Source organism: Trachemys scripta, chromosome 1 (genome assembly GCF_013100865.1).
Source record: "Trachemys scripta elegans isolate TJP31775 chromosome 1, CAS_Tse_1.0, whole genome shotgun sequence".
Lineage (NCBI taxonomy): Eukaryota > Metazoa > Chordata > Testudines > Emydidae > Trachemys > Trachemys scripta.
In genome coordinates this window covers 36,895,087-36,919,980 of record NC_048298.1, presented here as the reverse complement: position 1 = coordinate 36,919,980, position 24,894 = coordinate 36,895,087, and the positions used below count along the sequence as shown (strand labels likewise).

Below are 24,894 nucleotides of genomic sequence, written 5' to 3'. Positions count from 1 at the left end.
TAAACTATAATTTGTTTGTAGCTGCTATCTATGAATGTAATACTTATATGCCACTACAATATTTATAAATGACATTTGTATTTGTGTGGTTTGTCTTTGAGTATTCATAGCATCAAAACAGGAATTAAAATGTTCAAGCCTTCCTTAGACATCACTTTTATACTGCTGTAATTTTGGTATGAGTAAAACAATACAATATGACAAAAATGACAGTATATAAGAATACATCAGAAAGAAACTTTATCTTAAAGCAACTTTCAGGGTGGTATTTTTTTATCTCTTATGTATTTGGAGGTTAGAAATAAAAAGTATTTTATTTGTGGCCATTATTTTGGGGATTAAATTCTTACTATAACTGTGTAAGTTTTATAAGAACTGAGGGTGCTGCGATTTTCAAGTGTCAAAATATCTTAGGAGCACAAATCCCATTAACTTGTACTGAATTGGAAAGCTTGAAGATGAAGAGTAAAACCTTTTTGCTAGGAGGTGCAAATGTAACTCCTAATTTTAATGAGCTACATGTGTGCACAGAAGAGAGAATGTACCATGTCATTTCTTTAAGGGAATTGAATTTTGTATTGTTTTCATATATTTCCACATGGGGGCAGTATAGAGATGTCCTCATTTATAATGATTCCTGAAAACTAATAATAGAAACAATAAAACAAATCACTGAATAATTTATTATTTAAAGTTTAAACTAAAAAAAGATTAAAAAATAAGGATGCTGTGATTTTTCAATCTTAATAGAAGACAAGCTTGACATGAAATATTTAGCTGCTGTTAAGAAGTGGAGCTGATGGTATGAAATGACAGTTTGGCTATATGTACAGAGTTCTGCTTGAGAATGTCATGGGATTGTAAAGCCCTTAGGGGTTGGATTGAGACATATCCTAAAAAGCTGCTTCAATGTGGCTGAACTGTACAGATACTACAAAAGCACAGGCTTCTGTATATTACATATATGCCACTTTGTTTTAAATTTTGAGAGGCTGACTATACAGTAGAATATATCAATGCTACAGAGATAAGCAACATAGAAATGCCTGGAAGATGAAATATTTTATTAAGAGTAAAATAATAAAATGGTGTATTTACATTTGTGTGTGTTTGTGTTCATGAATTCAGATCATATATGATCTCTATGTGCTTAAATATTATTTTACCATTGTGTTTTATTGTTCTGGAAAGAGAAAACCCCTTGTTATATTTTGTCCATTTGTTCATGACGTTTTATATATTTAAAGCCTATAAAATATTTTAAAAATCATATGAGAGGCCTGATTTTCCTTTACACTAAGGGTTGTTTACACTTCTCTGGCAGAATAAACTTACCTTAAAGTGGGTATAAATTACACTGGTATTTTGCACTCACTTTAAGACTTTTACCCTGCCCCAGTGTAAATGAGAATCAGAGCCATGATGTGTAGAATAATAATAGCACTTGGTCTTCAAAATATCATCCAAAAGTTTTCTAATTCTGAAGGCTAGGATAATTTTTAAAATACACAGTATACTTTTGTTCATTATGCATACTAAAATAGCTTCCTCTGATATAACAGAACCAACTGTAAAGTAACTTGAAATGCTTAAAAAATATGACTGCGTACATGTTCTGCATGTAATTTTTCTGCTGTATTTAGTAGAATCCTGAATTCATCAATTAATTTCAACAGAAAGATGTTTTCTTTCTGTGAAAGATAATTATCCAAATTATAGGACAAATTGGCCCAGGCTTTCCCCTACAGTGTAAAGCTTATGTAGCATTTTCAACCTGCTGCAGGGAGTTTTTGTTGGAGGATGCACACTGATGTTGGAAAGTTTCCTGAGCATCTTGTTAGACCAAATCCTCTTGCTCTTTTCATTTGAATGTTTTTTCTGCCCCAAACACACTTTCACTGGCATTGCCTTAAATGGGAGCAAGTTCCCTCCTGTGGAAACCTGAGTAAACTGGCTTTACATGGGACATTTACCAGGGGATAGAATACACCCTTGAATCTATGAGCAGGCCCAAGGTTCAGCACAGCTCCTCCCTCCATGGCTGCTAATCATGGGTGGCGGGTGACCCCATGCTTTCTGCCCAAGGCCCTGCCCCCCCCCGACATACACTGGAGCCTTGAAACCCCCTTCCCACCATGTAAAACAAGAAGCCCTGACTCCGAGGGCCCCCCCACGCCTGGAGGAACCTCAGCCCGCTGGCCCCAGCCACATCAGGCTGAACTGCTGCCGCCACCCCCACCCCAAGCACCAGGCTGAGCCGCTGACCCCCAGTGCCGGGCAAGGCCAAGTCGCCGTACCCCCGCCAGAGTTGGGCTAGGCCGAAACGCTGTCCTCCTAGCGCCAGCTCCTCCTGCCCCTGAAGGCCCCACCTCCTCGCCAAGCCACCGGCCCCAGCACCCAGCCAAGCCTGCTCAGTCTGCCAGCTGCTGGCTCTTCGCATCCCTCCTCACTCCCCCTTCCCGAGGAGGAGGGATGTGGCAAGCAGCAGGGACGGGGTGTGGGTGTGGTGTGGTGTGGAGTGGAGGAGGTGGTGGGGGTCTCCGGGAAGGGCCGCAACCACCGCAGCCCAGGTGTCCGGCAGTGGGTCGGCGGCAGCGCCAGGGAAGGCAAGGCCTTCCATGGCCTATTATACCTGCTACCCATGCTGCTAATTATTCCACAAACTAGTGGAAATTGGCCTTTGAGGCTAGCAATTTGCAGGATCAGGCCCCTAATTAGACACCATCAATTAAAAATCCACATTTCAGTCTGAACATTTTTTAATCTGCTATTGTTAGAAGTAGCATCCATAAAATCATGGAAATACAGGGCTGGAAGGGACTTTGAGAAGTCATTAAGTCCAGCCTGGGGCTGAGGCTGGACCAAGGAAACCTAGAATATCCCTGATAGGTGTTTGTCCAACCTGTTCTTAAAAACCTTCAAAGATGGGGATTCCATGACATCTCTTGGAAGCCTATTCCAGAGCTTAACTACCCTTATAGTCAGAAAGTTTTTTCTCATATCTAACCTAATTCTCCCTTGCTGCAGATTAAGCCCGTTACTTCTTGTCTTACCTTCAATGGACATGGAGAACAATTGATCACCATCCTTCTTTATAAGAGCATTTAACATATCTGAAGATTGTTATCAGATCTCCCTTCAGTTTTTTATTCTCAAGACTAAACCTGCCCAGCCTGTTTAACCTTTCCTCATAGGTCAGGTTTTCTGCTCTCTGGACACTCTCTAATTTGTCCACATTTCCTAAAGTGTGGTGCTCATAACTGGATGCAGTACTCCAGCTGAGGCCTCACCAATGCCACATAGAGCAGGACAATTACTTCCAGTGTGTCATATACCAAACTCCTATTAAAACACCCTAAAACGATATTAGCTTTTTTTTGCAGCTGCATCATATTGTTGACTCATATTCAATTTGTGATCCACTCCAACACCCAGATATTTTTCAGCAGTACTATTACCTAACCAGTTATTCCCCATTTTGTAGATGTGCATTTGATTTTTCCTTCCTAAGTGAAGTACTTTGCACTTGTCTTTATTGAAGTTCATCCTGTTGAATACTGACCAATTCGCCAAGATGACTAGAACTAAGATTACAGAAAAATATTGTTTTTTCTTATGTGCATTTGACACCACTTATTATGATTAGTTTCACTGTTTCCCTGGGATGGATAGTTTCTTCCCCTGATGTTTGTGTGGATCTTTCACAAGCAACAGGGAAGTGAAAAGCATTTTAAAAATAAGAAAATGCAATTGCAAAACCACAAAAATTGGCAGGGGGATTCAGAGACCTGAAACTACTTTTCAGTAGTTTTGGAAGTTGACTAGATTTCAGTGTGACTATATCTTTGAAATATTTCTAAGTTGTTCTGAGATCCTTTGGGAGATGTGGCAAAAGAGCAAAGTATTGTTTTTACTTATTAAGAGGGATATGACAATTATCTGTTTTGAGGTAAGTGATGCTGAAAATACACTATAATGGCAGTTTAGGATTTTGATTTTATTACTATTTAATTAATCACTATTAATTTACAATAGATATAAGGCACCACCCGTTGTTGGATATATTCCATGTTTCATAAATACTGTGTTATATTAAAAATGCTGTATGCCATCTGGATCCCAGAAATATAAATGTAAAAGGACATTACATATTCTTCAAATGTGATGTGATAGATCTGCACAGCAGGGGATTATAACTCCCAGTACTCTCCTTCCCACTGCACAGCCCCTTTCTCTGGGCTAAGCAGGGACCATGTTTCCCATCAAACCCTTCACCACAGCACATCCCCTTTCCCTGTCCAAGGAAGGGAAAAGGTCCCTGTGCGGGAAGTGGCTAGGTTCTGTTTGGGAGTGGGAGCCAGATGACAACAGGGAGCTGCAGAGAAGCCCCAGGAACTGTGGACAGAGCTGCATGTGGAACAGGCTATGAGTGCCGGACATCACAGCTGGGTGCAGCGCTATATGGGACTTATGGTGGAACTGCAGTGGCTGAGCAGGGACCCAGGGACCCACACAGGAACTGCAATTGCTCACTTTGAACTGTAACTGTTAAAGCCCATGTTCTTGGAATATTTGTAACCTTTCCCCAGGGGTGCTGGAACAATTTTTATAGTGGGGGTGCTGAGAGCCATTGAACCAAACTGAAAACTTTGGATATAATGGAAACCACTTCAAGCCAGGGGGTGCTGCAGCACCCCCCCTCACCCAGAGTTCCAGCACCTATGCCTTTCCCCTTTCCTGCCAGTCCTTCCCCTTAGCCATGTGTCTGAGTGGTTATTGGGACCCACCAGGGCTAGCGCCTACAAGGCCTAGCTGCTGAAGCACCTACAGTGCTTGCCTCTGAGACATAGAAAACCTGGCACACTCCTGGCATCCTACTCCTGGCAGAGTAATTATAGTTACATGAACTCTTAAAAAACATCATGAAAATGTTCAGCTGTGGGCTTCGTGCTGGACAAAGGAACAAATAGGCTTTTGTAGTATATTATGATTCATCTTTCCTCCCTTGTTTAAAATAGTTTGGCTTCTCAGTTCACATGACTTTCTGGCACTTAAAGGATAAACACGATGGCCTTGCCCTGCATGTGTATGATAATTGCTCATATTGTTATCTAATATGCTTCAACTGTGAAAGTCATAGGGGAATCCCAGACTATGATTGTAATTGTGTCCACGCCTCAGTAATCTTGCAATGGACACCGCCTGTAAACTGCACACAGAGAATTAGACTTTTGCCAAATTCTGCTCCACGGCTGGTAAGAATCAGGAACGTTACATTAAAAAGATACTAAAAACTGAAAATCTTGAAATCATGTTTGTGTTGTCTTAAGTGAATTGCAGTGATGTGTCCAAAGTTCACAGGGAGAAGGGATAAAGGAGGAAGCTTTAAATTCCACTCTGGGATTTCCCTGCAATGATAAAGGTTAAGTGATAGCCAATGAATCAGGAGTGAGTTATTTATTTATCTGATACTGCTACAACTTGTTAACCTCATGCAAAGTTCACTTTAGTAACACTGTGTGCCTTCCTGGAACACCATGGATCAGCCCCTCTAATCAAATCAGTGTTGTACAAATACCATAATACAGCCCTCGAGCCAGATCTTCAGATGGTATAAATTGGCATAACTCCATTGTTTGCTACAGTAAGTGATCAACATTTAATAAAAAGCCTTTAAACCCCCTAACCATTAAAAGGAATGGAAATGAGAAGCGAGGGTAACGTACATAAAGGATTACATTCCCTGAGAGTTCAGTTGTTCTCTGACAAAAATCTACACTTTTGAAAATTAATCTTAGACATTAAAAATGTAGACCAGAAATCAGAGGCATGGTTTTATGCGGGGTGACTTATGGCAGCATGAAATGAAAGGAATATGAGGACTATTTAGTGCATACTTTTTTGTGTGTAGAGTCTGATATTTGGAGGAGTCATTTCACTTAAAATACTTTCTCTGGTGAAACCTGCCGGGATGCAGCATGGTCCAGGAGATGGGACAGTGGATTAGGAGTATGGAGGCCTGGGATCAGTTCCCAGCACTGCTACTAACTTATGTGGCTGTGGGCAAATCACTGTGCCTCTTGGGGGCTGAGTTTCCACATTTGTAATAAAAGGATATTATGGCTGACGCACCTTGCTTTGAGATGTACAGCTGGAAAGCGCTAAGTAAGTGTTGAGTATTATTAAAGTATTCACTGACCAAAGACTCATATATATGGTGCTCAGTCAAAATGCGTCATTGTAGTAAACACACCTTACCTCAGTGATTTGTGTTAGTTTCCTCGGTTTCCTTTCTTGTGGTGACTCATCATTTCTGTCTGGCAGCTCAGTGTTTTGAAGTTTAGTGTTTTAGGTGACTTGGTTCTCCGACCATGTCATAAAATCCACCCCTTCCAGGGTCCAAGATAGTCCAGTGAAACAATCTTTGTCCTCACTGAACCACATAGATCAGCCTCATTGTGCACTGACCTGGGCCTTTACTCCTTCCAGGTAGTGGGGCCCCAATGTAATGAACTGGCTGGTCCAGCCACCAGAATGCAAGAAAACCCAGTGAGCAGACAGAAGGCCCAATTCTGAGTTCTGGCCATATGCTTGGCTAGCCACATCCCTGCCTCTTCCACAGGCGCTGTTGTCAGCTCTCCCAATTTCATCACGAGTAGCAGGAGTTTGGCCTCTGCTGCAGCCAGTCTGGTGATGACAACACGAGAAGCTCTAAACTTCACAACATTTCCAGCCTTTCTCAGCAGCGCTGATTTCTTGTCTTCCCCATTTTCCCGCTGCCTGGTGAAAAACAGTCAATCACAGCTGCTGCAGAAGACAGGCAGAGCTCTCCCCTAATCCCCAGGAATTGAGAGAGGTATTTGGGCAGGGAGAGGGAGACAGAGCAGCTGATACCATTTTTGCAGTAGGGGAGAGGAAGGAGCAGAAAGAGCCCAGAAGCTGAAGGCTGCTCAGTTGCTCTTGCCCCTCTTGTGAAAAATGAGTCAGCTGTTCCCTGCTTCTCCCCCTGCCCGTCCTTTATCTTGCAACCTCTCCGATCTGAGAAGGAGGAGAAGAGCTGTCCCCGCAGCTGTTCCTGGAAGCTGGGAAGACTTTGGAGGTGACGAATCTCAACAGCTGCAGGAGGTGCACTGGGGGCAAGAGGGAGATGTGGGTCTGGGCACAGAATTGATGTATGTCTGGGCGTGGGTGGGCAGAGTTCATGTGGGACTTGGGGCTGGGCATCTCAGGGTTGGGGCAGAATTAATTGTTTGTTGGTTTTGGGCGAAGCTGGAAGTTGTGCCCCATCAGGTGACATGCAGCATTGCCAACTCATGATGTTTTCGGGAGTGGTGGGATTTCAGAGGGTTCTGCAACCCATCTCGTGATGACATAAGAAGCTTCAGCCCCCTAGTGAAGTTCAGCCCTGCTGGAAGCTGACAAAAATCTCTCTCTTCTGCTTGCTGTTCTCATGGAAGGAGAAGGAGGATGGTGAGCAAAGAACCCAGGAGCTCAAGACAGCTCTGCTCTCTCCTTCCCCCTCCCCTCCTGTGAGAAACCTGGATGGGACAGTGCCTACTCCCTTGCAGCATCCAACTTGGGAATAGTCGGAGTCAGTGCCAGCCCCAGGCCAAATGGTGCCCCAGGCGAGGAGCATCTTTGGTGCTCCCCCTCCATTTATTAAACTTTTGAATATCTTATTTTTATTGCATTTGTAGCCCATTTCATGACTTTTCCGCATGATTTGCATGCATGATTCATCCCTGTCATATAAGATGATAAATTTGCACACTAGGATCTGTAAATCTGTATTCATGCTATATATAAGCAAATAAAATAAATGTTTCCACTAAGCTCATAGAAACTTTTTAATTTTAAGAATAACTGAAACGTACTAACATCAAGAAATTGAACTGTGCACCAACATTGGGTGGACCGGTATTAAATAGTGTTACAGTAGGTGACAGCCTTAGAATGTTAACCCTAGTCCTGTAGTTCAAAAGGTCGCTTTTCTCGCCTTTGCCCTCACGAGCTGAAGCTCAGCGTCAGAGAGATCCAAAGATTGGCCAATGGCATTTTCAAGCGATAAAATAGCAAGAAAATGTCAGTCTGTTGTTGGCCATCGTCGATGTTTTCATGAGCCTGAGCTTTGAAAAGCTGCACCCACCGCTTGTGACTGTGACCAGCAGCACGAGCAGGATCCTCAGAGCTATCCACACTTAACGAAGTGTTGTTAACAACAAAAACAGCACCCTGAGCCCGGTGCCCCCCAAGCCCAGCATCCCAGGTGGTCGGCCAGGTCACCTGCCCCTAAATCCCGCCCTGGCCAGAGCGTGGTGAAGAGCTCCTGGAGCTGCTCTCCCCAGCTTGGGAAAGAGGAAGAGGTGACTGTGCTGCAGCACCCCCAGGCCTGGGAGAGGGGGATGGAGAACTCCAAGAGGAGCAGTGGTGACGCCAAACTGAGTGGGCTGGCGGCTGATGGAGATGGGAGGGAAGGTTGCCAACAGTCCCTTGGTATAAGGGATGTCCCTTATTTAAATAAAGAAGTGTCTGCCCCTTGCTAAATCAGTATGGGGTACCTTTTATCCTGTATTTCAACCTGGTGCACAGGGTCGCAACACCACTCAAATTTGGCCAGGCCACCCCTCCATGCCAGATGGAGAGGCAGCTGGACAAAATCTGAGTGGCTTTGCTGATGGAGGGGTAGCCGACCAAATTTGAATGGCATTGTGACCTGGTGCACAGGGTTGCGATGCCACTCAAATTTGACCCAGCTTCCCCTCCTGGCATCTGCGTGGAACATAAACAGGAGCTGCAGCGGCTGCCAGGCACAGCACCCAGACCTGGGGAGAAAGAATCCCTAGGGGAGATGGGGAGAAGAAGGGACTTGTACCCAAAGGCTCAAGTCAAGACTGGGGACATCTGAGGCTTGTCCAGTATTTTTGAAATACAATGTTGCCAACCTTAGTGAAGAGCTGAACTGAAATGGAGGCTGAATTGAGGCAGTGCGGGCGGGGGAAGGGGAAGTGCTGAACTGATGGTGGGGCCTGGTGGGGACTGAGCTGATGGGGATGGGGACTTGTGAGTAGAGCTGCTGGTGGGAGCTGGACTGACAGGGGGTGGGGCTGATGGGGGCAGGAGAGGCTGAACTGATGAGGAGGCTGGGTGGGGACAGAATTGAAGGGGAACCTGGGGGACAGGATTAATTGCTGGTTAGGGAATGGGCAGATGTGGGGGTGAGAGCTCCTGCAGCAGGGGCAAAAATCACCTTACCTAATGCTTTTGGGATAGTGGGTGACACTAACTGTTGCACACACACACTGAAGATGTGCAGGGGGAGTTCAAAAATCTTAAGACTGACCAAAAAACCCTCACAAGAGAGCTTTTTTTAAAAAAAAGTTCATGATTTTTTGGACCAATCTCATAATTTTGGGGGTTCGGACTCATGGTTTTTGATCTCTTGAGGTTGACAGTGCTGAGCATTATACACAGTGGTGTAATTCGATCTCAGTTGTGTCTTCTAGCTGGAGCTGCTGCAATGGGGGTCAGAATAGCTTGATTCTATATATTTGTAAGCATTAGTAACTCTGTAATGCTTTCATACATGCACATTGGAGGTGGGGAGTGAGTTTCAAAAATCATAAGACAGGCCAAAAAACACCGCTCTTGATTTTGGGACCAATCTCAAGATTTTGTGAAGTCTGACTCATGAGTTTTAAATGTTGAGGCTGGCAGCCCTTAATGGATCAAGACAAAATTCAATCCCTGATGTCAATAGGGAAGTCAAAGGGGGGGATATCTCTTCATTGAAAGTCACTTGATCTCTGGGAACTACAAGTCCCAGGATGCCATGCTACTAGGGTCCAGGCAGTGCAGGACCAGGTACCTGTCATTAAGGGCTTGTACACTCCAGCGTACGCAATCACAGATAGAGCTGTTCATGTCAAAAGAGCCTGCACACAATTTTATACATCAGCTTTGAGAAAGATAATATCTTTTAGTATTAGAACTGGATGGAAAATTATTGTGTTTCTCATGAAACATTTTTTGTTTTTTTCTCAGCATTTACCCAGCTTTTGTCAAAAAATTTAAAATGTTTTAGGGTTTTGATTCTTGACGAAACCCCAATTTTTTTATGAATATGGATGTGTGTGTGTGATTTTCTGTTGGAAAACTGTCTTGTTGGAAAATTTGTATGTTTTTGCCCTTGATCCTCTTCAGTGATGGAAACTTCAGTGATGCTGGGTGGACTCAGCTGTCTGCTTGTGTGTATCTAATTGCAGAATCAAGGCTTTAAATATGAAAAAAACCCTGTAGTCTCTCCATAATCGAATACATTGCACTTACATAAAGTTATGGCTAAAACATATGCCCTGGAATGCTGAAGAAGTTCCAAACTGGGTTGGAACTTTGTGGCTAAAACCGATCACTGAACTGATACAATAATATGTGTTGGAACATTCCATTTAACCACTCCATTGAGATTATGGTTCTGACCTTGGATTTACACCAGTGTGAATCCATTGGGCCAAATTCTCTAGTCATCTCTGAAGAGGGATTTAAAAGGGACTGGAAAGTCATCTTCAGGGATCATCTGGGCGTATCCTTAGAGTAGAATGATGAAACAGTCATTCAAGCCATATTTAAGTCTGCTTCATGCTGCTGGAACATTTCAAGGCAGGCATAAGAGAGCTGAGGATCTGGCTGACTATAGTCTGACCTTTCAGCATATAGATAATAGTACTCACCTTTTGAGCTGTGTAGGAGACATACTCACTCAAGATATGCATGGCTAAAAACAACAAAAAATCCTCTCCCCTTAATCATCTAGAGCTTAATTCATACTCTGCAAATGATCTGCAATTGTCTAATTTGAAGGAAAAGGTTTCTGCCTAGTTGCCTTGAACTCTCTGTGATAAACTTCAACTAGTTGAGGAAAACTGATTATTTGGAGTTGCCGCTACTTGCCTTCCCTTTTCCAGAAAGTATGAATCACACGGGCAATATTACACAGCACTTTCTGTACATTCATTGTCTTTTCTTGGAAAAACATTGAGGAAGTAGAATTTATTTCACTAAATACTTTATACTCTCTTCAATTTTGTTTTCCCCTTTCATCCCTAAACATGCAAACTTCCTTGATTTTTTCCCAGCTTCTTCCCCTCCCTGATCTGCTGTTCTCCCTCTTGTTATTGCAGTTACGTCTTTCTCCAGACTCAATTAATTATTTGCAACAGTTTTTAATTTTAACATCTCTGTTTTAAAACTTTTATGCATTTTATAGCCTTTGTTTTAGTATTTCTCATTATATCCTACTGTGCATTCATTGCTTCCTTGTTTTACCCAAGCAGTAGGTGCCCTGTATTTTGTAAAATATTTCTGAATAGTAACTGGGAAAATGTGCATATTCAAAAGAGCATATGTCGCCACAAGCTTTGTGTTCAGAGGTAGGAGACAGAGGAAGGTTTTAAATTGTCACTAAAACATTCCAGCTAATCAATAGGTAGATTTAGACTCCAATTCATGTGACTTATGTCTCTTCAGCTTTTAGCTCAATTATTTTCACAACAGATCTTTCCGGTAGTCCTAAATATCATCCATTGGGTAGAGCCAGTGCTCCACATATACACTAAAGCTGAATAGTGGGGCATTCACCCAACCTTGATAGTTAGGGCCTCCCTTATGTTGAGCAGTTGCCTGTTGTGTATTTATCTAGATGTTTAAAATAACAATGAGGCACCAATCTTAATGCTCAAGGCACCTATGACACTGAATTAAAATACAAAAGATGAATGTGTCAAAAAGAAAAATAACCAGCAGCCCCACAAACAAAATGCTAATCAACAAGTAACCATGAAACAAATATAAGACAAATTCTCCACTTTCTCTCTGCCTGTCCCGCAAATGATATTCACTTCTTTAAGAGCTTTCTTGGAGAGAGTGCCTTGCTGTGTGCCATGAAGGTCAACAAATGCAGGTTATTGTGGATCAAGGAGAGAGTACATTCCTAACAAAAGAGACCAATATGGAGAATATTCTGCAGAAACCCTGTCATACTGAGATGGGTCTAGCTCAAATTGCCTCTGTAGATCGTTTTTAGAGATCAAAATCATACTTCACCTGGAAACCCACAGGCAGCCAGTTCAGAGCAGGAAACACTGTTTGAATAAGTTATTAGCAGGACATTTGTTTAACAAGTTGGCTGCCACCTTCTGCACAAGCATTAGCTTCCCAATAGATTTAAAGTGCAGTCACAAGTAGAACCAATGGGATTAAATGCAGAGTAAATTAACACTCAACGTGAGTAAGAGAGGCAGAATCTTGCTCGTAGGGTTAGTCTGAGATTTTACTTCGTGTGTTGTGTAAGGGACAACTCTTTGTTATGACATCCTAGCCCCGGGAAGGAGCTGTGCTTCAAAAAGTTGCACCTCCTTCCCTGTTGCTGGGTGGAAGTAATTTATTGTAGGTCTTCACAGAATGTAGATTATGTCCCCCATCATGCTGGCTCCACCCCTTCTCTGTCCATTTGCACATGGTGGGGAGTAGCAGTCCTGCTCAGCCTACTGTGTAACCCCACTTCTGGATCAGTGCTCCTGGCAAGCCATGTGCTTGCACCCCCTTTCTATTTCCCTGTGCAGCAACGTAAAAGGAAGTGGCAACCTTGTCCTTAATAATCTTGAATAGTGTTTAGTTTGTAAAAGCACGTCAGGGGAAAAACAAATCCAATACTTAATGCAGTTCCTAGTAGAAAGAATTGTAGTAGTAAGTGATGGTTCAAAGGTTATATAAGTTAGGTGATATTTTTCCCTGTTTGAGGGCGCAGAAGACCTATAATATTGAACCATGAATAGCGTATGGATGTACTGTGCAAATTTCCCTGCATAGCTCCGCCAATGTATCTCAGCCCTGACATGCAGCATCCCTGGTATTTATGTTGAGAAATTGCCAAATTTAGGTGTGGTTTTGTGATAAGCACCAGCAGAGTTGGGATGAGATCAGCAAATTCATTTTCCCTGGTGAAAATAGGGTTTGAAGTTAGGTCTCAAAACATAAATGCCTAGAGCACTGATCCATTTCACCATCTCTAACTTCCTGAATTTACTATGTTCTTCTCTCTGAAGTCATCCACTGTTTAATTGACTTAATAATAATTTGTCTTAATACAGGTTTTAGGTTCTTTGGTTAACAAAAATATAGGGAAAGTATTAAAGTTTGCTTTCCATTCCGGGCTATAGTCTAAAGGCCTGGAGCTGATTTAATCTCAGTTTACAACTGATTGCAAACTTTGATTTTACGATTAACATGTCACAATCTACCAGCCACCGCTGGTGCAATACTAAATGCACATACAGAATTTGCCTTGGAAATGCCATTAGTAACAGTGTTCTCACAGGTCAGTTAAAGTCACAGAGGCAAAAAGCTAGTTCTGCATTTGGGGCCTGATCCAAAGAAAGAATTCCACTGATGTCAGTGGTCTTTGGATTAATCATCTATGGAAGCATGAGTGAAAACAACATGATATTTGGTTTTTACAAAGGCCAAATTGTACTGTATAGTAGTGCTTGGCGCCCATTTGTGTGGTACAGAGACGGTTGTAACATCAGAGTACTAGATATCTTCCATATCAGACAATTTCAGTCACTCATAGTGGAAAGTGGCAAATTGAAATAGCCAGTAATGCTGTATTAAAGTGCACTGGTCTCATCGTATACCCCTTTATCTTCAACCACCCTTCCAGAGGACATGCGTCCATGCTGATGATGGGTTCTGCTCGATAACGATCCAAAGCAGTGCAGACTGACACATGTTCACTTTCATCATCTGAGTCAGATGCCACCAGCAAAAGGTTCATTTTCTTTTTTGATTGTTCAGGTTCTGTAGTTTCTGCCTCAGAGTGTTGCTCTTTTAAGACTTCTGAAAGCATGCTCCAAACCTTGTCCCTCTCAGATTTTGGAAGGCACTTCAGATTCTTAAACCTTGGGTCAAGTGCTGTAGCTATCTTTAGAAATCTCACATTGGTACCTTCTTTGCATTTTGTCAAATCTGCAGTGAAAGTGTTCTTGAAACGATCAACATGTGCTGGGTCATCATCCGAGACTGCTCTAATATGAAATACATGGCAGAATGTGGGCAAAACAGAGCAGGAGACATAGTATTCTCCCTCAAGGAGTTCAGTCAAAATTTAATTAATGCATTATTTTTTTAACACGTGTCATCAGCATGGAAGCATGTCCTCTGGAATGATAGCTGAAGCTTGAAGGGTATACGAATGTTTAGCATATCTGGCACGTAAATACCTTGCACTGCCAGCTACAAAAGTGCCATGTGAATGCCTGTTCTCACTTTCAGGTGACATTGTAAACAAGAAGCGGGCACCATTATCTCCTGCAAATGTAAACAAACTTGTTTGTCTTAGCGATTGGCAAAATAAGAAGTAGGACTGAGTGGACTTGTAGGCTCTAAAGTTTTACATTGTTTTGTTTTTGAGTGCAGTTATGTAACAAAAAAAAATCTACCTTTGTAAGTTGAACTTTCACGATAAAGAGATTGCACTACAGTACTTGTATGAGGTGAATTGAAAAATACTAGTTCTTTTGTTTGTCATTTTTACAGTGCAAATATTTGTAATCAAAAGTAAATATAAACGGAGCACTGTACAGTTTGTATTCTATATTGTAATTTAAATCAATATATTTGAGAATGTAGAAAAACATCCAAAAATAGTAAATAAATTTCAATTGGTATTCTATTGCTTAACAGCACGATTAAAACTGCGATTAATCGCGATTAATTTTAATTAATCGACAGACCTAGTTACTATATAAAGAACAAGATCAATTGTAGCTGAGAAGCTTTTGGTGCAGCTCTGGGGAGGAAGGAAAAACTTAAAGGTGTCCTTTGTGCTCCCCACATTCTGGGACCACTGCACTTGGCCAATGTGCAGACTTAGAATAGCCCAAAGGTTGTATAAAGCTGCTCCAAAGGGCTGTCATAGGAATTGGATATTGCCAGAATGGAGGGAAGCCTTTTTTTCTGGACACACCTTCTGGACTGACAGTCTGCATTGGGGTAGTAGTGTGATAACTGCTATGGTGGCTCTATTCCACCCAAAGATCTGCCAATATAGGAAAGAACTTCTATGTCCAGACCACCTGACTTTAGGGCTGTTTGCACCAGTGCAGTGCAGGTTTTCAACCTTCTTTCATTTGCAGACCCCTAAAAAATTTCAAATGGAGATGTAGATCCCTTTGGAAATCTTAGACATAGTTCCTGACTCCCAGGGGTCTGCAGACCACAGGCTGAAAACCATTGTTCTATGGTAATGAAAACCTTTTGTGGACCCCTTAGATATAGTCTGTGGACCTCCAAGGGTCAGTGGACCAGAAGTTGAAAGCCACCACACTAATGGATCAATGTAAAGTGACCAGAGAATGGCCCAAGATCAAGCCTGTTATCTTTTAAAAATTATTATTTTTAACAAGTTTTGAAGTCTGCCTCTGACACACACACAACTATCCCACTGATCTGAAGTCGCTAAGAATTCTAGTATGCCACCTTCACCTGGACACACCTGCTGGCAAAAGAAAGCTGGTCAAAGTTACATGAAACTGAGGGCCAGCTCCTCAGAGGTGTTTAGGCTCCTGACATCCATTGATTTAAATAGAAGATAGGAGCCTAAATACCTTTGAGGATCTGAGCCTGAGTCTTACTTTGACTCTTTGCCATTGTCACATGTCAGAGGGCGCATTCTACTGCCTCAACTCTTCTTCTCTTGCCCCCAATTCCTCTGGTCATTCAGAGAAATAGGGGACATTTCTGCCTCTTCTTTTCTCTGCCAGTTTCATTCAAAAATAAACCACCAAAAATTGCAAGCATTCTCCTCCTGATCCCACTTTGTTGGCTGTGCTTCCTCCCTACCCCAAACAAAACTAAAGGGTGTTTCACTTGTCAACATAGCCTCAGTTCTCTGAGAACCTGCTGTGTTAGCTAAAAAGGAGTCTATTGGCTCCTGCCCTCTGTTCAGGAGTCTGGATTTGGATGTATCTGTTTAGATAACCTCTAGCTACAATAGGGCAATTGCATGAATGGGGGAAACCCTAGAGAACCAGGAAACCCCCTAACTGTTTCTGTATTGCGTAAGTATATTCTGCTTAGGCTTTTTGCCAAGGCAGATATGAATCAGTGATTTTATAGATAAAAGAACACTATAATGCACAGGTACTTCCTTTTTCAGAAAATGCTTTTGAAAGAGGAAGTAGAATTCAGATTCCTGGATTAATGTGTTTTTTTTATTGGCTTCAATTTAGATATTTCCTGAAAACAAAGACATAGAAAGTGGAAGATGAACTTTGTTAATGTATGTGAGTTCTTCTTTGGCAAATGGTCTCTATGACTCTTTGGCAAAATGAGTATGAAGGGGAAAAAACCCAGCTCCCATATAATGAAAAAAAAAAAATCATGTATGAAAACAAGAAATTGCAGCCAAGTGCTCACTGTAACAGTCTGATATTTGTGAAAATCTGTTTCATTAGCTAAGGATTTTCTGCAAGAGCTCCATGTCTGAGGAGCTCTGCATCTGCAGGGAACCCTATTGAAGTCAATGGTTCTCTGTGCAGGTGAAAGGATCTGCCTGCATAGTTCTCATCAAAGGTTCAAGGCCATAACATAATCATGACTGTATGGTTTGTGTGATCTAGGTACCATTAATAGGAGGCCGGAGGCATCTAACCACTCTGAGGATGAAAATCTGGCCCCACTGAAGTCAATGGGATTTTTGCTATCAACTTCAGTGGAGCCAGGATTTCACCAGGGAGATTTTGCACTATAACCTTCTCAATAATCTTACAACTCCCCCCCCCACACACACACACAAAAAGGAAGCATAAATCATGGATAATAGTTAACTATTTTAGTGATGGTTTCTTGGGCAATATTGACAGGTGTCAGGGAAGTCTCCAGAGCTGCTTAACCACAGTCTTGTCAATAGCCTGACCCTAAAATGGGAGGTTAGAAACAGGGTGGTAATTTGCAAGATTGTCAGCAGCAAGGGAGATTGCTTCCCCAGTGAGCAGTTGCTCAGCCCTTGAACAGCAGTTGCCTTAAACATCTTGCTGAGAACTCTGAGCAAGGAAGCCAACATCCCAGCTGATCCACTTAATTTTTACACCTGTCGGGCTTGAGTCAATTTTTTAGGTAGTCAGTTGCAATTCTTCAAGTACATCCAGAACTTCAATTAGTGAAACTTGTCCTTCTACATAGAGCTGCAGAGTCCAGTAAAGAAATGGATTAAAAATAGATATATGTAACAGCAGCTAAAATTAGAGAGTGAACTTTATATAGGATGACTTGTTTCATTTCTGCTTTTTTAAAGTTTACTATTGCATTGCATTAGTTTGGAGAAAGTAATTGTTTCCTTTCTACTGATTATACTGTGCTGGGAAATACAAATAAGGAAATTGGATGATATTGTTTAAGCATTTTCCTTATGCAAAAATGCTTTCTAAGTAGAAATGATTTTACTGATTTTACTGGCAGCAGACATGGTTTTGTAAATAAGATCTCACACGGTCCAATATGTGCATTCATTTAATTCTCCCATGACCTGGGTTTCAAAGGTCCGGGGCAGCCACAAATCCCAGTGATGTCAGTCACTCGAAATATTTTGACTTAGATATATTCCAGTCGTGTAACAATTGTGTAAGGTAAGACTGGTTTTCCTTAGATTTTCTTTATTAGGTGACATTGAAGTATTATATTATATAAAGGTGGTACCTGCCTTTGCATGTAATTTACACTGCGTAGGCCCAGGATAGCCAACAGAAACTTGTGAGAAGTGTCAGTGTGAGAAATTTTGAATAAATTATTAGCCCATGAAAATTCGTGGCCACCTGTTTCTTTTTATTATTGATGAAAGTGTATCTGAAACACCACCATTCAGGGCATGTCTGGTTTTATGGTTCACTTTTGACACACTGCCATGGCAAAGGTGATGGCCTACCTCAAGCCGGTAGCGGAGCTAATAGGGGAGCTGCTTCCCCCCCACCCCCTACAGTGGCCTTTAGGTGTATGTGTGGCACCTTTTTCATACAGATCTTGAGAGTGAGCTTGCCTCAGACTCATCCAGTAGCGACGGCTCCTGTCCGGTGGGGCTGGGCCCAACTCCCTGCTCAGGGCATTGTGACATACTGCACGGGGTCAAGTGGTGCTGTGACCCTGTGTGACATGTTGCAAATCCATTCATGACAGAGGGGTGGCTGGGCCAAACTCTAATGGCACTGCAATGGAAATATTGGGGGGACGGATCTATTTTCTGCTTCCCCAATTGATTCTGCCCCTCCCCCTAATATGTTGTGGAGGCAAGAGTAGGCGCCAGCTATGTTATGCAGATGTGTTGCGGGGATGAGGGGCAAAGTCGAGAGTGGGACCCAGAGGAGGGGCTGGAGTGGCCACAGTGGCACATGAGATAGGGATGGCCACAATGTAGTGTTGCCAACAGTCCCATATTACGGGGGGCGACCCTTATTTAAATAGAAAATTGCCTGTCCCATACTATACAGGATGCCTTTTATCGTGTATTTCAACAGCAAGGGGCCAGCACTCACGGGTGCATCTTTCTACTCTCCTCCGGACTCTGCCCTTTAGTGCTGAGCAGTGAAAGTAGACAGGATCATGCTCTGGGGCCAGGGTCAGGTGGGAAGTGGAAAGATGCACCTGTGAGTACTGATCCCTGCTGGACAGGGCCCCCTGCTGACTCCAGCCCTTGAGTGCTGCCTGTCTGCTTTCCCGGCGCAGGCTCTGCAGGCAGGGCAAGTGGACAAGGCTGTGTGCCCTGGAGCTGTGCTGAAGGGCCAGGGTCAGAAAGGGGCTCTGTCTGGCAGGGGGTCAGTACTTCTGGGGTGTAGCCTCCCCACTCGCAGAGTCTCTGCCAACATCCCCAGCAGAGGAGCATAACTGCTGGTTGGTGGCTGACTGCTGCAGCTGCAGCAGTTGGGGAATGAGGTGGGCAGGGAGCCTGGTCCTTGCAGCTGAGACCACCTCTTCAGAGACCTGTCTACTTCTCCTGCTGGACAGAGCATCCTCCAGCCTTTCAGCATCACCCCATCAAGTCTTTGTGCCTCCCTGATAATGGTATCATGCCCCCCTCAGGGCCACAACCCATAGTTTGGGAACCTCTGGCTATAGCGGAACTAATATTTGGAAATCATATTACACTGCTCTACAGCCAAAATGCTTCTGAAATAAATGTAGTCAAACTTTACTAATTCTGGGTCACGGAGAAAGAAAATGATGCTTAAAATTGTTGATTGGCTCTAGTTTTCAAGATATGCTATTGAGTCAGTATATATGACCCTTGACTTGGGAATGGCGGGGGATAAGTGAGTTATAAAGGGAAGGGATCTCAATTTAAACCAGAAATGACTAAAATACATCTTTGACTGGATCTATGAATAAATCTATGACTGGGTTTGGACAGTACTTGCTTTTTAGGCAAAACAATGAATGATGCAATCTGAAGCTGGTATTGCGTCATACATGATATGAATTGCATCATATTATTCCTAGACGTCATGGATGATGCAATCATAACGAAGCTTACATCACTCTGCTGAACAAATTGTCCTATATCAGCTCTAGAAATCATACAGTGTTGTGCTCTCTTATTTGTCAGTGTTTGATTTTGCAAAGGGACACATTTCTGTTTAGCCAAAGTGAGCAGAGATGGCTCGTACTTGTGTGAACAGGGCAGATAACTTCTGCTACGTTTGTGGTGAAGTGACTTTTGCATCACAAAAGCGCAGTATAACCACTAAGGTTAAGAAAGCCTATCACCTTTATTTTGGCTGCAAAATTGGAGATCAGGACAAGAGGTGGGCACCACACATATGCTGCAACACTTGTGCTACAAATCTTCGCCAGTGGTTGAACAGGAAAAGGAAATCTATGCCTTTTGCAGTGCCAATGATTTGGAGAGAGCCAACAGATCATACCAGCAATTGTTACTTCCGCATGGTGGCTCCAGTTGGGAAAGGTGTGTCAAAGAAGAAAAAGTGGACTGCGCATTATCCAAACATTCCATCAGCTATACGCCCAGTACCCCACGGAGAAGGACTTCCGGTTCCTGATGTACCAGAATCATTCTCACTTGAGTCAGACGAGGAAGAGGAAGAGGATGAAACTTCTGGTCCTGAACCATCAATGTCACAGGACCCTCATTTTCTCCCATCCTCCTCCTCTGAACCACACCTCATAACACAAGGTGAACTGAACGACCTTGTCAGGGATTTTTTGCCTTTTGTTTCATAATAAATTTTATTTATTTGCTGATTTTTAAAGTGTTACATAAACAGGACAGGTGAAATATTATCATGTAAAGCAACCATAAACACATGAAAAGACCTAGGTTTACAATTTATGATTAAAACTCTACTATCTACACAATATACATAGACATAAAATGTAAAAACTTAAATATCTTAGAAACAGTAGCCAATCAGTTGTTTTAATTGTCATATTTGAATTCAGCACATCACAATACATAATAAATAGCACATTTTATCTCTGAAGCAGACGACTTCTCAAAAATTGTAGACCAGTGTTATTAGTGGCTAACATTAGCTGCAGCACATTTTTACATGGTCAGGAAATCATTCGATGCAATTATGAGTGAAATAGTGGGAACACTGGACAGTTCTCTTAGACTTAAAGAGAAAAAAATGAAGAGACTGTGTAGATGTAAAAGTCAGTGGGAAGAAAAATACAACTGGGCCTTTTGTACTTTGTGCTGGTGTGAATTCACTCTCGGGCATGGAGCTGAAACTGACCTGAAGCAGCACGCAGTAGCCAATGAACATAAGAAAAACACACAGGCCAAAGGTATGACAAATATTAGCAAATTCTTTGCTCTCTTCAAACACTGAAAGTCGAATTGCAGCATGGGAAATTGCAACAGTTTACTGCACCACACAGTTAAACACAGCCTATGTTACAACAGCAAGGGGACTGTGATAATAAGCTTGCCAGTGATTCAAATCAAGTTTTGTAATTCAAATATTGCAAACCAATTGTGTTGTGGAAGAACCAAAGCAGAGCTATTAGTGACCAATATTTTGGCCCCAAAGTCTGTGGGGGGTTGTTTATGGGATTTATTACCATCGCCACTAGAACAGCGTGTGTATTTCTCTGTAGTGACTGATGCTTCAAATAAGGGGAACAGGAAGATGTTTCCAATGTGCCTACAATATTTCACCATATCAGATGGCATTCAGTGCAAGCTGCTTGATTTTTATGAAGACAGTGATGAATCCGCAAAAGGCATTCATCATGCTATAACGAACTGCCCAGAGAAACACCATCTTAACGTTAATTGTCTTACTGCATACTCTGCTGATAATGCAAATGTGAACTATGGCAAACACAGTTCAGTGTATAAGTTGTTATGTACTGAAAATGACTGCATTTTGAAGGCGAAATGCCCCGCACACATAGTCCACAATACTTGCAAACATGCGAATGATCAGCTGCCAGTTGACATAGGAACAATTGTGTTGAAAATTTACAACCATTTTTCTATGTCCGCAATACACAGAAAAGAACTCTGAAGCTTTTTTGAGTTTGTTGACATTGAATAGAAAGAAGTACTGCAACATGTGAGTACAAGATAGCTATTCCTTAACTCAGCAGTCGATCAATTTTTTGAGAAACTGGCCAGCAATTACAGCCTACTTCAAGTCACTAGGGGAGTCTTATCCAGTAGCATTAAAGAACATTTTCACAGAAGATGGCGAGTATACCTGTAATATGGAAAGGTACATGTGTTTTTCCCACAACGCGGCTTGTGTCTTTGATGTATATGTGAGAAAGTTGGAGGAATCAAAGTTATGCATTACTGACATGTACGCAGAGATGTGCCAATTTAAGTTGAAGATGCTAAGTCTGAGACAGGATTGGGTTTTTTTGGATTCCAAGCCAAACGACTGATGAAAAAGCTACTCCCACAACAAAAAGCAAAGTTAAAGAAGACTTCATTAAGTTTTATGACTCTGTGCTTTTGTACAGTGATAAATGGTTTGATTTCTCTACTGACAATGCAGTGATGAAGCTGAAACCCATTAGCCTCTTCGAGAAGTTTAGTTTCTCAGATCTTGAGGATGTAACAGACGCAATCAAAATGAGGGAAATTGTAAACATGGACCAGCGCTATGAGGAATTCTGCACTAGTCGAGATGTGATCGAAACATCAAGAAATGACATTTCCAAATTGATCAGTGAAAAATGGGTGTATGTGTTTCAGAAGTGTGGAAAAGGAAACTTGTTCAAAATTGTGTTGTTTGTACTTAGTGTGCCATAATCAACCGCATTTATAGAGAGGATTTTTTCATTAATGGGGAATAAATGGTTTGACGTACAAAACAGATGCATTGTAGGTTTAATTAAACGCGAACTCCAAATTTGCATAAACTTCCAGTTATCCTGCAAAGATTTCTTCATCTTTGTACAACAAGATCGGGAGTTGCTGAATGCTGCAAAAAGCAGCAAGAAATACAACTGGCGAATGTAGGCGCATATTGCTCATTATTAATTAATTATTATTAATAATGATGATGATATAATAATGATAATATTGGGACGAGGCAGGAGGTGGGGGTGCTAAGACAGTCCCTTATTTCAAAACAGTCCCTTATTTTTGAAATATGATGTTGGCAATCCTACCATCAGAGAGCAGGTGGGACTCCCCAGCCTAGCCCAGTCCCACCCTACAGTCACTGTGGGTCCCAGTGGAGACACCTGGCCCAGGGAGGGGTAGGAGCTCATGTGCCGGCTGCCAGGATGGTGTATAGGAAGGGACGGGATAGGGCACCAGCACTCGGGAGGTGGGGACACTGGGCTCCAGCCACAGAGTAACTGCCATAGAAGCAGCAGTAGGAATTACTGGGATTCCGTTCCCCAGCCTGGAGCCTCCCTCCCTCCCTCCCTCCAGGGCTCAGTAGCTCACCTCCCTCCCCCTCCTATTCCCCCATTTGCTCAGAGATTCTGCCCTGCTCACCGCATTATTTCCCATTCAAATCTCCTATTTTTAGGTGCTTATAACTTCCTCAAATGATTTCTTCTAAATTTCATACAAATCTTTTAAGCTGTTTTGGGGTATTGGTTTTCTCTTGTAAAGAGGTTTCTCAGATGCTCCTCAGTGGTGCTCAGATAACTAAAAATGGTTTTGTTTTAGAGCATTAAACTTGCTATTTTCTTAGTCTCAGTCCTGCAAACACTTTTATGCATGAGCTTAACATTAGATACATGAATGTTGTCAGTAGGGTCAATGGACTACTATCTGCATAAAGTTAAGCATGCATATAGATTTGCAGGACAGGAGCCATAATCCGAACTGAAGATTTGTTCAATTATCTTTGCCATGTATTTTAAAAAAACATTAAATAAATTTACAAGCAGAGCTCGGAAATCTCATCCTGCAATTCTGGAATCACTTCCACCCACTTTTGCATGTATTTAGTTTCAAGCTTTTTCTTTTTTCTGTGAAGTGGGTGTAAAATTCTATCAGATCAGAATTCTCTGTTCACACCAGTGGTAGCATTTAACACCTTCTTTGTACTGGCTTTCCCCAGAAGTAGATGACTATACCTGGAGGAAGGCAGTGGAAAATCAGGCCCCCTCTCCCTACTGTTCTATACCCAAATCCTGCAAACACTTACCCACTTGAGTAATCCCATTTGTGGGACTGGGGCCTGAATACTCTTAAATAAAAAAGCAAGTCTTATTGACTTGGAGGTGATTGATTTGAATGTTTGTCTTGTCATATACATAAGTCCTCTTTAAAAATTATTTGACTAATATTAATATTATCAATTATTATATCTACAGCTCCAAAAGTGTATGGAAGGTAGCTAGCACAAATAGGATTAGATCCCTGCACAATCAGCTTGTACTGGAAATGCAAACAGTCTAATACACTTTTGGACACAGTAAATATCATTGCCAACTTATCAACTCATAGTTGTATAAGAACATAAGAACGACCATAGTGGTCAGATCAATGGTCCATCTAGCCCAGTATCCTGTCTTCTGACAGTGGCCAGTGCCAGGTGCTTCAGGGGGAATGAACAGACCAGGGCAATTTCAAATGATCCATCTCTTGTCGTACAGTCCCAGCTTCTGGCATTTGGAAAGTTAGGGACACCCGGAGCATGGAGTTGTGCCCCCGACCATCTTGGCTAATAGCCATTGATGGATGTAAAGTTCCTGCATCTCAGGGTCACCTCCTTTGGTAGTGCTGGGAACTCAGCACCCACACCAGATCTGTGAGCATCATGGCTTGTGGCGGGGCAACTAAATGAGCAATAGCTTAGGCCTCTTGGATGTGGGGGTTAGCGCTCATCCAGCACTGAGTGTGGGGCCCAAGATATGGGGACCTGGGCCCACCCTGCTCCACCATGTCCCAGCCCAGGGATCTTGAAGGGATGGGTGATTCTGTCGCTAGGTTGGCTTGGAAATGTTAGATTGCTGCCTCGCCTCCCGGCAACACAACAGGACCAATGTCTGATTCCCCTGGGCTGCTTCCTACTGGCATCTGGTTGGGTTGCTCTGTGGCCACTGTGGCCTGGTTCCCAGTAACCCTGATGAGTGGCTCATTCTCTGCTTCGTCTTTGGGTTCCTCAGTCTTCCGGGGTAGTGGCTGGCCTTGTCTCCAGGCTAGCTCAGGAGAGTCGTCACCCGCCAAGCTGGTTGTGAGCTCCATGGGCAATTAAACTTCCTGGGAAAGATATCTGGCTCCAACTGGGCTGCAGAGCTCTGTTCTTATACTTCCTGCCCTGCCGCCACTCTCTGTGAGGGGAAAGGGGGGGTTAGGGGAGCCCAACAAAGTGAGTTAACTCTCTCTGTGTTGGTATGAGGCTGCTCCACCTC

The 24,894-nt window shown here is 42.6% G+C and overlaps 1 protein-coding gene across 3 annotated transcripts in view; it reads left to right on the top strand.

Annotated features, from left to right (window-relative positions):
- Positions 1-24,894, top strand: part of IL17REL (interleukin 17 receptor E like) — a 62,738-nt gene that overhangs the window by 347 nt on the left and 37,497 nt on the right. The window lies entirely within an intron of this gene.